Here is a 15033-nt window from a genome sequence, read left to right as displayed (position 1 = left end):
AGTTTGAGGTGGGTTGGCTCATGTGAAGAATTTATAAAGGAAGCAAACTATTTGCTACATTTTGGATCTGGAATATCTCCTAAAGGCCCATGTATTAAAAGCATGGTCCTCAACCTGATACTAATATTAGGAGGTTTTAGGTCATTGAGAATGTGTCCTCAAAGGGGATTTTTTTTGGACCCCCATCTCTTCCTCTTTTTCTTTGCTTTCTTGCTGCCATGAGGAGAGGAGCATACTCTGCCCTGTACTCCCACTGTGAGCTGCTGCCTCCTTACAAGCTCAAAAGCACCCAGATCAACTAACCATGGACGGAAGCCTCCACAACCATGAACCAAAATAAATCTCTCCTCTCTTAAGATTGATTGTTTCAGACATTTTTTTTTATGGTGATGGAAAGCTGACTAACACACTGTTCCATGGTTCTTAGACTCTTCTGCAGGATTAAGATTATTAGAGGGCCCGACTCAGAAGCTACCACTGCCCCCAGACGCTCTCAAGATGACAACCTCTCTAGGTTCCAACACCTACAACAGGCAGAACTGGGAGGACTGGGACTTCCCCATTCTATGCCAACGTGTCTTGGAGAAAACCCATATATCCGAATGACCAAAGATAAGAATGGGAAAGAATACAAAATCTGTGCCAGGCCATTTACAGTGTTTCGCTGGTGTCCTGGGGTCTGCATGTGCTTCAAGAAGACTGAGGTGTGCCAAACCTGCAGTAAATTGAAGAACATCGGTCAGACCTGCCTCTTAGACCTAGAGTATGGCCTGCCCATCCAGGTTCGTGATGCAGGATTGTCTTTTAAAGATGACATGCCAAAGTCAGATGTCAACAATGAGTACTACACACAAAATATGGAAAGAGAAATTTCTAACTCTGATGGAACACGGCCAGTTGGCATGCTTGGGAAAGCCACATCCACTAGTGACTTGCTGCTCAAATTGGCCCTGACCACACCCTACTACAAAAGGAATCAGCCCCACATTTGCTCCTTCTGGGTGAAAGGAGAGTGTAAAAGAGGGGAAGAGTGTCCATACAGACATGAGAAGCCTACAGATCCAGATGACCCCATTGCTGATCAAAATATTAAAGACTGTTATTATGGAATCAATGACCCTGTAGCAGATAAGCTTCTAATGCAGGCTTCAATAATGCCTCGTCTGGACCCACCGGAGGATAAAACTATCACCACACTAGATGTTGGTGGTCCGGGCGATACCGTTACTGAGACAGATCTCATAAGTCATTTCTACCAGTTTGGAGAGATTTGAAGGATCACTCTAGTACAGAGACAGCAGTGTGCGTTCATCCAGTTTGCCGCAAGGCAGGCTGCAGAAGTGGCTGCTGAGAAGTCCTTTAATAAGTTGATTGTCAGTGGATGCAGACTCAAGGTGAAATGGGGAAGATCCCTGGCAGCCAGAGGAGAAGAAAAAGAGAAGGATGGAACCAAAGATTCTGGGATCCAGCTGGAGCCTGTTCCAGGACTGCCTGGAGCTCTTCCTCCTCCTCCTGCAGCAGAAGAAGCCTCTGCCAGCTACTTCAACCTCCTCCCGAGTGGCCCTCCAGCCATGGTAAACACTGCCCTGCCACCACTGCCTGGGATTGCCCCGTCCCCACCCCCAGGTTTGGGGCCACACATGGTCCACCCAATGAGACCACCTGCTCCTTTCATGAGGGCTCCAGGACCAATCCACTATCCTTCTCAGGACCCTCAGAGGATGGGAGCACATGCTGGAAGATACAGCAGTCGCTAGCACATTGCCACCACTCTGGGCTCCATGGAAGAAAGGGCACTTTAAAATCCCAGTAAATGAATCTTGGAATAAATATATTTTTCCTTCCTTGGTAGTTTCTATGGTTGAAGCTGAATGTGCTCAGATGTGGGCAGTTGGAGAAGCATAGCCTTGCTTACCTACGTGTGTGAAAAGGATCAGCGGACCTCAAATAAACTGCCATGAACACAGCTAGGGCCATGATTGTATTACTAAGAAAACCTTCTGCTAGTCCCTTGAACCTGTATGGGGGATGAGCAGATGGGTAAATTGGAATAGCCAATGGAGTTACCATCTCAATTATATGTTCATTTTGTTTCTTGGGGTGTGGGGGGCCAAAAATTGAGCTGCAGTAAAAAACCTTTTAACCATTTTTATGTCTACTGGGTATTTTATTTTTTTTATCATCTAAAAAAATAGTACTAATCATCATAGTGTCATAAGTGTGATTTAACTCTTTTGAAATCACATGTTCAGAGACACAAGAAGAAACCAGGACCCAGGACAGCCCAGAATTTTTCTTTTGTTTTCTCTCTCTTTTTTTTTTTTTTTTTTGTTTTGTTTTGTTTTTTGGTACTGGGGCTTGAACTCAGGGGCACTCAACCACTGAGCCACATCTCCAGCCCTATTTTGTATTTTATTTAGAGACAGAGATGTCTAGTACTTCGTCATTACTGAGGCTGGCTTTGAATTTGTGATCCTCCTGCCTCAGCCTCTCAAGCCACTGGGATTATGGGCGTGTGCCACCGTGCCCAGCTCTTTTCCTCAATTTTAAAGTAAAGATTACTTTTTATTCCTATCAGAAACACAAATTTTATGGATCTATCATTGAAGAAATGTGGTGTCTGGGATGAAATTATTTTATTTTAAAGAACTTCCCATACAATACCTTCTTTAACAAAATAAAAGGCAAACCTTGGAGTGTGTTTGGAACGGAAGACTCATGAGCTACCCTGAAACTCTGATCTTCCACATTCACCTTCGTGTGTCTTCAGTGTCCCCGTGTGACCCCCTGGTTCTGGGCAGAGGACTGTTGGTCTTAGAATGTTTGAATATAACTGAATTGTAGATGATGAGGGAAATTTGATGTTGTATTGTATTGTTTTTAAATAATTAAAATGGGTCAATTTTTTTAAAAAAAAATTATTCGAGGAAATCATAAAATGGATGAACCTTAGGGAACATTGCTGAACAGGCTTTTGTGGAAGCATCAGTTCTGCCTAAAACTCTCTGTCCCATTTTGGTGGTAGTAGTTCCTGATCCCAAGTCTAATCATGGAACCTATATAAGAGTTTTAAATGTTTCCTGCATTTGGAAGGTATAGTAGACCCATGCTGGTTTAGGCATAGGAAATCAAAGGCAGTTTAGGGATTAGGGACTAGGAAATAATGGAGGTGACTGAATGGCTGGCCAACTCCTGTGTCAGAATAAGGAGGGAGCTGCTCCTTGGAGATGTGTGTCAAGGTCAGAGATGGCTGTGGGCCACATGAGATAGGGAGCCACTGTGTGGCATTTGGGTTCTTGCCCAGGAGTCTCACTTAGTGCACTCCCTGCCCTCTTAGAAACAGAAGTTTGTGGGTGGGTGCATGGGGAGGACATGGAACAGCAGGACCTCACCTTCATACCTGTGCCTGGGTTCTGGATGGAGGTGGCAATAACTCACATTTGGAGTTTTGATTAGTATCTTAAGACTAGACATTCTAATGAATTGTGACTATGTTCATGACCTAAAGCGCCTAAGACCATGTCTACATTGTAAATTCAACTGAAGAAGTTTAAAGACAAGGTAGGAATCGAGGAGAAAGCTGTTTGTTTATGATCTGCGTTAGCCTTGATCAATAAATTAGTTACATGCAGAACATTATCTGAACCAAAATGACTTTTTAAAATAGCTGTTTTAGCCAGGTGTGATGGCTCACACCTATAATATCAGCAACTCTGGAGGCTGAGGCAGGAGCATCACAAGTTAAAAACCAGCCTTAGCAGCTTAGCAAGTTACTAAGCATCTTAGCAAAACCCTGTCTTAAAATAAAAAATAAGGGCTGGGAATGCGGCTCAGTGGTTAAGTACCCTGGGATCAAGTCCCAGTTCCAAAAATCTAAAAATAAAAATAAAAAATAGAACAGATATTTCTCCTTCAATACCATTCCCTTAATAGTCTAATAACTTTAATAGTTAATGAAATTCAAAGAAGGATGTGGACCTTTATTGTACATTCAGCCTAGCACAGGGATTAAGTCAGCCATCCTAGATTCAAACCCTGTGACTTCATTTACTAGTCGTGTGATCTTAGCCAAGATGCTTAGTATGTTTAAGGATTGTGTCTTCAGCTATACAATGGGAATAATGAAAATCACAGGCACTTTGTAAATTTTTGTGAGGCTTAAATAAGCTCCCCTGTAAGGCACTAAGTGTTCCACATGAGCTAGCTTTTGTTTTTGTTATGGTTCCAGGGATGGTGATAAAACTAATGCAGGCATGGCCTCTCTCCAGAGGTTGTGGTCAAGGAAACAAAGGAGATCATCTTACCAATTAAGGGGTGCTTACAAGATTTCTACCGTAGATGTTTGTACCAGAGAGATTGGTCCCTGTTGAAGTTGAACCAAGGGTGGCTTCTGTAAATTTCTCAAGGTTTGCCTGCAATAAGAATGCAGGGCTACGGCTTCTAGTACATGAGGGGTTAAAGGAGAGCCCATCTTGGCTCCTTCCATTGCTTGAGACTATAATAAGTACGCAGTTCACAGCCTTACTGGGGAGCTGAGTGGTCACACCAATGGCATCTTATGCTCAATTGGGATTTATCCCTTTTTATCTGGCATATATTTTCTTGATTGTTCAAATCTAAAAAACTGATATTAGCTGGAGGTATTATATTGTTTTAGCAAATGGAAGATAAATTAACATTGGCAACCTTCCCTCCCTCTTCAGAACTTTGATTCGATCATGGTTTAAGAGCTAGTCACCCTGAGCCTAGGATTCTAAAGGGGCTCAGACTCTTTAGAGAAAGTTAATCAATGCCCTTGGATGTGCAGAGAACATTTTGGTTCCTGCTACATAACCAATTTCTAAAATGAATGTTTTTTTCAAGTTCAGCTTTTTCTTCCTGAGTTTCCACACTATTAATAAGTAGATGAAATATCAAAAAAAAGAGAGAGGGAGAAAGAGAGAGAGTGCCTGAGAAAGGCAGAGAGAAATATGGTTTCTCTTCCAAATGCACTGAAGCACTGAATAAATATAATTATGGATATAACGAGGCCAGCTTCAGGTTTTAATCACTGTTTCCCCACTACCTACTAATTTGTTATTCAGTGCCTGCTGCTGTGTAACTTTGGGTCGGGTGGCATTAGCTCACCAGGTAACCACAAGTAATCTTTTTAGTTTAAGCCTATGGTGCATCAGAGCATGAGAGGCTGGGAAAATTAGATGCACTATGTCCAAAATTTTTTTTTCATTAGTACTTGGCATTGATGCCCTGATCTGTAACCCAGTGAGTATTTTTGCAATCACTATGCTATATGGAAATTAGCATTTTCACCAGAATGCTAACATGTGGTCGATACATCTCACACTGGGTATTAAAATCTAGGCAAGCTAGCAGTTTGAATGTGCATGATTTCGTTATTTATATTTATATATATATATATATATATATATCATTGACATACTGATTTAAATGATACAATATGTGCTTTTTGTGCCAAACCACTCTGCATATTGACTGTAGTATATTTCCTTAAATCTACAAAGACATTAGCTCCCAAGCAGAAGATTGCTTCCTCTGAGTGTGAGAGTTATTATCACACTAAGAAAGGGAGATAGGGGGTTTTATCATGTCCTAGATAATACATGAGAAAATGGAGAAATCTCTTGAGACAAAACAGGAGAGAGTCGGGAATAATAAAAACACATATATTTAACTGCTATGTTCTCTGTTCATGCATTCTATTATCAATAATGTTGTGGCTGCTTTGGATGTGAGAAGATGGACTAATTCTCCTGGATTGAGGCAGAGTCAGAAGATCCACATTCAACTTCTGGCTTTCACAGTATCAATGTGACCTTGGACCAGTCCCTTAGCTCCTTTGCAATCAGTGACTTCTTTTTTGCAAAGGAGGTCCTCATGATTGTCAGCAATCACAAAGCCACATGTGACCTGCAATTTTTGTTGGCATTTATTATGTTTTTACAGTTCTTTTTATTTTCCTAGCTTACATTCAAAAATTGGGAGATTTCACTTGAAAAGCAGATTTCTGGCTTTCTATTTAATAATAGGAAGACTTAGTATTAGTCTCACATTTTTACATGACCACCATTGACAAGGGCAGATGGTACCTCCATTTGAGATATCACACATTTTTCTCTCATTTGCCATAGGCTGCACCATAATCTCTCCCCAATTTAGGGACTAAATAATAGATCTGCTTACCTATGCTTATTGTTAATTTTCTTTTACTCTTGAGTATTTCCATCTAAAGTGAGAGAAAATAAAAGTCCAAAATAGACTCAGGTTTCAAAAATAGATGGAAAGATACCATTTTTTTTTAAAACAAAGAATATTCCATTGGTTTTAATTTAACACAGAGAGTCCCTTGACAGTGTACAGGCTTTACTTTACTATTACTTTACTTTACTATTTCACTTTCTCAGTCCATCTAGCATTTGAATTTGTCATCCCTGGTCCATTTGGGAATAAAATGTCATTTCTATAACTTGAAGAAATTTCTTAACAGATGCATAATTTTTTTAATGCCCCATTAGTGAACAACAAAGAGATAATCACTTTGAGAAGATGTCTGGGTCTGTGGGTCACAGAAAGGGCCTTTGTACATGAAATGTAAAGTTTTCAAAACAAGAGCTTTGGGGGCAGGTAAGCAGCAGGCCGAAAAGTTATAAGCAATTTGCATCAAGTTAGGGGCTTTGCAAGCCCAATGTGTGCTGAGAGAACAGTTCTCCCAAACTAGATTTGGACTTCTCCCTGAAATCCTTTATTTCCCCAATGAACTCGTAATTCCGATCCTGCTTGGTATTGCTTTTATGGCAATCATAGAGACCTGGGTAAAGTGGGAAGTTGGAAAAAGCAAGCCCCAAATAAATCACATCTAATATCCTTCCCTGATAGATGCAGTGAGTTGCCAGCATTTGTCACATGACAGGTGCTATTAGAAGAATTTTACATATGTTATCGCATTTAATCCTCATAATTACTTTATGAGGAATGTATTATTTTCCTGGATTCACCTGGGAAATCTTAAGTTGCTGGGAGGATAAAGAGTTGATTCAAGGTCAAACAGGTTGCCCTGGAGAGCTAGTCTCTCTATTGTCATAGGCCCTGCTCAAAATCACTCCACCGTATTATACACTGCCTTGAGGGGAACAAAATGAATGGCTTACTTACTCAATAATAGAAAATGCTTCCAATCTTCATATGTTGCAATATTTTTCTACAAATATGCATTTTTGTCTTTTTATAATTCATATTTGAGGAAATTCTCTCATCATTTGTAATGCTCACAACCGACCTGGGAGGCAGGCAGGGTGTCTTGTTGACTTCATTTTGCAAATGAGAAAATAGCCCTGAGAGACGAAATGACTTGCTCAAGATCTCACTGCTAAGGGAAGGGAACCACGGTCTCCTGAGGCCTCATTCACATGGCTCCTATTACGCCAGGCTGCCTCTTCTTTTGGGCTAACTTTGATTGGTAAACCTCTATTTGGGAAAGATATTCTTCTGTTATACAGGCAGGAGAAACAATATGCTTTCAAAGTAAATAGTAAAATATTTTCTTATTTTTTTCCATGTTGCAATGCAGATTGTAATTTTAAAGGATATTATTGAAAATTGTGTTGTAATGATTTAGGAATCTATGAATTTTAAACCTGCAAGTCTTTCATGGATAAAGTTGTCCGATTGGCATGACATCTTTGAGAAGTGTCTGTGATGATTAAATTCTTTCCTCACAACATCAGGGAAACTACAATTAATCTCGCACCTAGACAGGTGCTAATGAGACCAAGATGATTGTTGAGCTTCACGTGTGTCCATAAATACAGGTTACCATTCTGACCTAGCTCACATTTCACCAAGGATATAGGAAAGACAAGTAAAGGGGCTATAGATAGATCTGGTCATGAGGCTCAGTTAGCAATCACTTCTTGCTGTGTTTTGCAAATGTTTTGTCACCTCTGAAACTCACATTGAATTTGTCCTCAGTGTAACAGTGCTGATAGGTGGTGGAAACTTGAAGAGGTAATTGGGACATTAAGAGGGATTAATGTAGTTCTCATGGGGCTGGGTTAGTACAGTGAGAGGAAGTTGTTATGAAATGAGGCTGCCCCTTGTTTTTTTTGTTTTGTTTTGTTTTGCATGCACCTGCTTGCACTCTTGCCAGGAGGTGCTCACAAAACGTTTAGCAGACGCTGGTATTGTGCTCTTGGATTTCCAGACACATCAGCCTAAACAAATTTCTTTTTTTGTAATTTACCTCTTCTCAGGTATTCTGTTATAGCAACAGAAAATGGATAAAGATATTTTTTAAATTCAAGGACATCAGAAAACTATTAAAAAATTAGGTGTACCTACGTAAATATTTCTACATGATATTCACCAAAGAGGTGGAATAAAAATGTAACATTTCTCAAAGTGTATTCCATGGAATACTTATAAATATTCTGAAAAAAATATATTTAGGTAATAGTTTCCCCTCTAAAATATTTTTACACATACTATCTAGAGAATTTATGAAGTTGTTTTTATCTGATAACACCATTATTACACATACTAGTTAGAGAGTTGTTATTATGAAGTTGTGTTTCATCTGATAACACCAACAGATCTATATAAAACCATCTTAAAGAAAGGTTGCTGTATAGGCTTGTTACCATTTGGATGAGGTGTACCCTGAAGGCTCATGTGTGAGACAATGCAGCAATGTCTAGTGGTGAAATGATTCGATTCCAAGAGCTATAACTTATTTAAGGGATGAATCCATTTGATAAATTAATAATTTGAAAGAACTTCTCTGCTGAGGGTAACTGTGGGCTGGTGGTGCATGGCTAGAGGAGGTGGGTCACTGAGGGCATGCCCACGGGGATTACATCTTGTTTCTTTGTCTCTTCCTTCTGTTTCCAGGTAGCTATGAGGTAAGCAGTTTTCCTCACCATGCCTTTCTGCTATGATGCTCTGCCTCACCTTGGAGCCAAAGTGATAGTGAGCCAGTCATGGACTGATGCTCTGAAACCATGAGTTCAAAATTACTTTTCTTCCTCTAAATTGCTCTGGTGAGGAATTTTGGTCATAGTGATAAAATATGACTAACACAGTGGTAAAACTTCTCTGGGTTTGGATGCATTTCCTAGAACTGGACATAAAGTAAGATCAGTTCTCTGTCTTCCTCATAATATAAATAAACATACCATATAATACTGAGCAAAAGTCAAGGTCTAGTCCATTAAAGAACTGATGCTTTCTCCTTTGAGTTCAATGAGTAAGAAGACTTGGATACTACAAGTTCAGTATGGTAGACTCTCAAGATATGAGTCTTGAGTTTTTGAATCTCAGCCTGGAAGAGAGTCAACAACCAATAAGGAATATTTGTTTAGACCTTCAAATGAATAATTGTAAACTACTATCAGTTTAAACAACTGAAAATTGGGTGCTTACCTGTTATAGAAGCTTAACTGTACCCTAATCTAGAACTAATGCATGGAAGATATCAAGCACATTTCTTGAAATAATAGGAACACATTAATGACCATCATATTCCTTTTCTTTATCATCATTATTATTTATTGGGGCATGATTTAAGTGAACTCACCATTTTATTAGTTTTAAGAAATTAGCTTAATTTCTCATGACATTAGAAGTATGCCTTACTATTTTTCTGTTTTCACTTTTGATTACAGAGTAGTGTTAAGTTCTACTAAATAGTTTACCAAAAACATTTGAAGCAGATATTTCTGAAAATTGATTTCAAAACCAATATTTTAAAGTTGTTGTTGGAAGAGAAGAAAAAACATTAACATGCAAAAATGGTGATTACATATGAAACATATCACTTTGGTTAAAGAGCCCAGGTTGATATCTAATTATGGTGTGTTACATACATATCTTCACACTGAAAATGCAAGCCCACCTTTAGGATCCCTGATAAGTCGAGTATCCACTGACTTGTCTGACAGATTTGGTGGCTCTAAATTACAAATGAATATTGTAAAATTCTATTTCCACAGCAACCAGGGAAGTCAGCCAGTATTGGTATCAATCTTCATGCCATCACCATGGTGACATGAAATGTCAGTTTTCTGGAGACAGGTCTTGTATTCAAGGTCTTTTTAACCTGTTATCTATCTTTGGGTGAAGATGTTCCCCATCAAGACTCCTTATATTAAAGGATGGTTTTCATTCATCACGTATGAATTGAACATTCAGAAGCATGATTGTGACATACTTCATCAAAATCTTGTTTAGCTTTAAGTCACCTTTGATGTGTTTGTTATGATTGTTGCAAACACCTATAGTTTTGGTATATGTGCACACAGATTATTTTTTATAACAAATATTTATACTTTCTCCATAATTTTGGCCTATTATGAAAATGTCATGTGTTTTGACACCTATCAAACATTAACCTATTTTTCTGAAACTTGCATTCTTATTTTCCCTGGGGGAACACACATGTTCACTACCATGTGACTCTAGTGCTGTTGTCTTCACCCCCATCAGGGATGAAAATGTGGCTCCAGCACCCAGGGGGATTGTTTCAGGAATCTGACTAACCTCAATTCTAGCCAATTTAAGTCACATTCAACATTTATGTTACAAAAAAAAAAAAAAAAAAACCTTTCTTTTCCTCCACAACCAGATATAGATACACGAGGAAGAACATCTGGATCTGCTGGAAGCCCTCAGGTCACCATGAAGTTCCTCAAAATCCAACCAATAGAAGAAATGCAGGCTTTCTCTTCTAGTCCCTTGATTTAACTAGGCCTACTTCCAGGTGCCCTGGATGTTTTAGATAGGTAAACCTTTTTGACTTATATGTTACTTGCAACTAAAAAGCAACTTACCAATGCAACAAGAGAAAATAAGAAAGTTCAAACAAGGTTCAGAACACATCTATAGTAACAAAACCCATGGAATCCTATGAATTTGTTGTAGAACCCTAAACTCCAATTCAGTTTTGCTCTTTGTTTATGAAGTATAAGAATGTCTGTTACCCAGGGAGTGCATTCACGAAGCACACTTTGGCTGCATGGTGTAGTGGAAAGAGCATGGGCTTTGGATAGAAAATAGTGGGGAACACAGGTGTTACAACTTTCCATTCATGGTCCCAAAGATAAGTAATTTTCTATTTTAGTCTCATCTGTAAAAGGTCTATTGAGAAGATTAAATGAGATTACATGTGTTCAGTAACTGATATGGCTGACCAATAAATGTCTATTTTACAGACAAACCTACTTTGTATAGCTTTCATCCAACTTATTCATCCTACAGTGCCTGAAACAATTCAATTTTACCAACTTCTGCCTTGGCCTGTTGATTGATTGATTCATTCATTCAATTTTAGTCTCCAATGAATTTCTATGAATAACCTTACTCTTCTATTTAATTACACATAATCATAGATTCATGAGAAGCAAAGTAAGGCCAGAAAGTTCAAGGGGAGCATGTTTTGAGCTATGAAAGTTTTCTTCCAACAGGTTTCCAGGAATGTAATTCAGCTCAGAGCATCTTGAACCTGAATATGCTGGGAAGATGACGGAGGCGTTCTTGAAAACAATAAAAATGATTGAGCAGTCATCTATATAGCCTTTAAGAGTTAATTTAAATGCATGGGCAAAATGTGCTTGGTAATCAGGATGATTAAACTATGACCTTGAACCTAATTTTGACCTAGTCTTCACCTGCCCATTATGTGATCATGTATCTGTCTCATTAGTGGGCTTCAAACAGAGGTTGTTACTTATTCTTTGAGAAATAAATACCTTTTTTTCCCTATAAGGAATCTCCCAATATTAGGTATTTGATATTGAAGTTCTTGAAATAATAGAAGTCAATATTTCCAAGTTCTAAGAACAAGATACAGGTGCTATCATTTGGAATTAGATTGTTCTTTGCCAATGGGTGTTTTAAGTGTGAAATTACAGATGAGTTAAGTGCTAGGACTCTCAGAAGAACAGGACAAGATGAGTGAAAAATATCAAGTAGTGTGGGTCCAGAAGAAAGAACAAAAAGAATTCACAGATACTTTCAAATGAAGTTTCCAATCCCCATCTTAATTTCCTAGGCACTAATCTTTCAATTATATATCTATTATTTTCCTAAATTCCATTGTGTCTTTGTTTCTTTTTGTGGGGTTAGGTATCAGAAAGTACAGACATTGATTTGACATTCGAATTCCTGACATTCTACCAATTATTTATATAATGAAATATCAATAAAAAACTCTTAACATTTATTAAGTTGCAGATACATGAAATCAATCTTTGCAGCTATGCTCAAATAAGTAGACATAACAGTTCAAATATTCTGCAAGGAAGGCATAAGAACCGGTAGATTGCTCTATGCTGGTTTCCTGTGATTAATTCTCTCCAATATGGCCAAGATGACTTAAAGTCCTACTTACTTCTTTTTTTTCTCCCTCTTGTTCCTCCTTGGAAAGTTTTCTCTATAATTTTCTTAGAGCATATGACAGTGAAAATTTTTGCTTCTTTTCTAGTTTGCTTTCCTGGACTTCTATTAAGGCCTGGAAGTTTCTAAAGATACAGTCTGAATCTTGGTCACTACTGTATTTCTTGCAGTTAGCAAAATGTTTAGCACATAGGTATTTAATAAATGAATTTATCGAGTGAAGGAAGCCAATGAAAAAATGATAAACTGCATTAAATATAAGAGTTTATTATATTGTGCTCTGGACTATGGTCATCATGACAATAACAAAGCATATTCCTGGAAACACATGGATTCTGAAGAGGAACTCTCATCAACTGTTTTTCAACATTCTATTAAAAAGTTTTGAGTCAGTTGTGATAGCCCACTCCTGTAATCCCAGTGGCTCGGGAGGCTGACACAGGAGGATCCAAGTTAAAAGCCAGCCTCGGCAATAGTGAGGCCCTAAGCAACTCCGTGAGACCCTGTCTCTAAATAAAAATACAAAATAGGGCTGGGGATGTGGATCGTGGTTGAGTATCCCTGAGTTCAATCCGTAGTAACACCCCCCCCCCAAAAAAAAAAAAAAGTTTTGTGATCTGTTCTCTCAAAAAGCAATTTGAATTATTTTTAAAGTTGACCTTGATGTATGCTTTCCAAACCTAATAACATGCCAGATCTCAGGGTCTTCTTTAGAAAATGTTGCCATTAATATTCTAAACACATAATTTTACTTGTAAGTGTGCAAGTATTTGCAAAATCAAAAATAACCTTAAGAATCATTTGATTGGCACTCAACACCCAGCAGCATGTAAAAACAAATTAAATCCTATAAAATACTTGTCATAAAAACGTTCAAGCAACACAGTTAAATGAAAACAAACCAATAAGTACCTATAGGGTTTCACAGAGAATATGTATTTATTTAGTTTAAAATATGAGCCCTGAGATCTAGCAGAGCTAGCTTCTATTTCTAGTTCTTCCTGTTGTCATCCTTTGAATAACTCAACATCACCTTCCGTCTTTGGATTTTCTTGTCTTCCAAGTGCAAAATATGGTATTAAAACAAATGATTTACAAAGGCCCTTGCAGCTTCAAAATTCTATTCTTTATCATTTCCATTTTATCTCAAAAGTCATTTGGAAAATAATACATTTAATGAGAGTAGTCCAGTCCTCGTCTTAGAAATATACCTGTTCTGTAATGGGTCTATGCCTGTATCCACATTAGGACCATAATGTTTTACATGTTTTAATGGTTCATCTGAGGACTTACATGTAGTACCATTTAGCCTTTGTCCTTTTTTTCTTAATAAATCCAACCTATTTAAAGATATCAAAGTCTCTCTCTCTCTAGTGAAGCTGGCTCTAAGTTCTTTGGAGGCCTGTAGAGTGTTGATACCAGGAGAAATCATTTCCATTTCCACCCTTTACAACCACACCATAAAGAACAATAATCATTCTACAAATATTCATTTGTATATAGCCAAGATCCTTCCTTAGTTCTTTGTTCAACAGGAAGAAAATAGCCTTAAGGTTTATATTTTGCTTCAATGTAGAAACTTTAAGTAACTGAATGGAATGGACATACTTCTGGAAAATTTTACTATTTTGTCCTATTGTCTTTCAAGGTGATATTTTACTTCTAGCAATCCCTAAGAGAATAATGGTGATCTTAAAAGCTGTGTAGATTTTTCTTTCCATCTTCTCATATGTAAATGTGCCTGTGGTAAGTTTTCAGGGAAGAGGTATAGACCTAAAGCAGAACAACTTCTAATATAAGGTTGCAGTTAACTGCATAGATTACATTGATGATACATTGTCATTTCTGAATATTTGATATAGGTACTGGTACAATATTCTGGAATGTTCTTTTATTTTTGTTACATTTTGTGCATTTTTTCCCATTGGTTCAATTCAGTAGTAAAATGTAATGATGTTTTGTGACATGATAATAACAGGAGTGTTACAATGCTTTGTTTTGGGTATTGAAAATATTTATTAAATATTTACATATTTGAAATGTTTAAACTAAGATCTGAGATTAAATGGCTTCCAAAAATATAATTTTGATAATTTTAGGTAAAAAATTATTTGATACCCTTAATGAATGTCAAATTGGTAATATTAATTTTTGAAAAGCTTATTCCTTCAACATTGTAGAAGGAGATTGTAAGTCACCAAAGTAATACAGCTTTAAGAAAGTCCAACAGTTTTGTTCTTAGGTCAGCAATTGTATGCAGTATTTGGTGGTTTGTCAAATAAGCCATTTCCTCCTGAGTCTTCCTTGACATCTGCATCTCTGGGCCTCATTCTCTTCTGACTGCAAATTCTTATTCTCAGGATTTGGCATGAAACTGAGTGATAAAGTTAATCACTTTATATTCTTTTTATTTTATCACTTTTGTTCTTGCAATATAAATTTTATTTTCCTGCTGATCTACAGAAAATCTCTTTTAAAATTCTACTAGTCAGCTAAATTTTCTAAAGGTGGTAAATTAGAAATGTTATAAAGTCCTTAGCTGGAAAGCATAATTAGAAAATCCATTATTAAATGTCCTAATTCTATTTTTATGGTAAATAATAACTATAGCATGGCAGAAAGCATGGA

General features: G+C 37.5%; 1 protein-coding gene and 1 pseudogene across 2 annotated transcripts in view; one reads left to right on the top strand and one right to left on the bottom strand.

Moving 5' to 3' along the window:
- VWC2L (von Willebrand factor C domain containing 2 like) overlaps positions 1-15033 on the bottom strand; it is a gene marked incomplete at its 3' end in the record, with an annotated part of 144913 nt that overhangs the window by 83481 nt on the left and 46399 nt on the right. The window lies entirely within an intron of this gene.
- On the top strand, positions 499-1757 carry LOC308630494 (pre-mRNA-splicing factor RBM22-like; annotated as a pseudogene). Its single transcript has one exon. The product of its transcript is annotated as a pre-mRNA-splicing factor RBM22-like (transcript).

Source organism: Spermophilus citellus, assembly GCF_964194105.1.
Source record: "Spermophilus citellus genome assembly, chromosome: 11".
Lineage (NCBI taxonomy): Eukaryota > Metazoa > Chordata > Mammalia > Rodentia > Sciuridae > Spermophilus > Spermophilus citellus.
The sequence above is the reverse complement of the archived record's forward strand: the minus strand, read 5'-3'. Positions and strand labels throughout refer to the sequence as shown.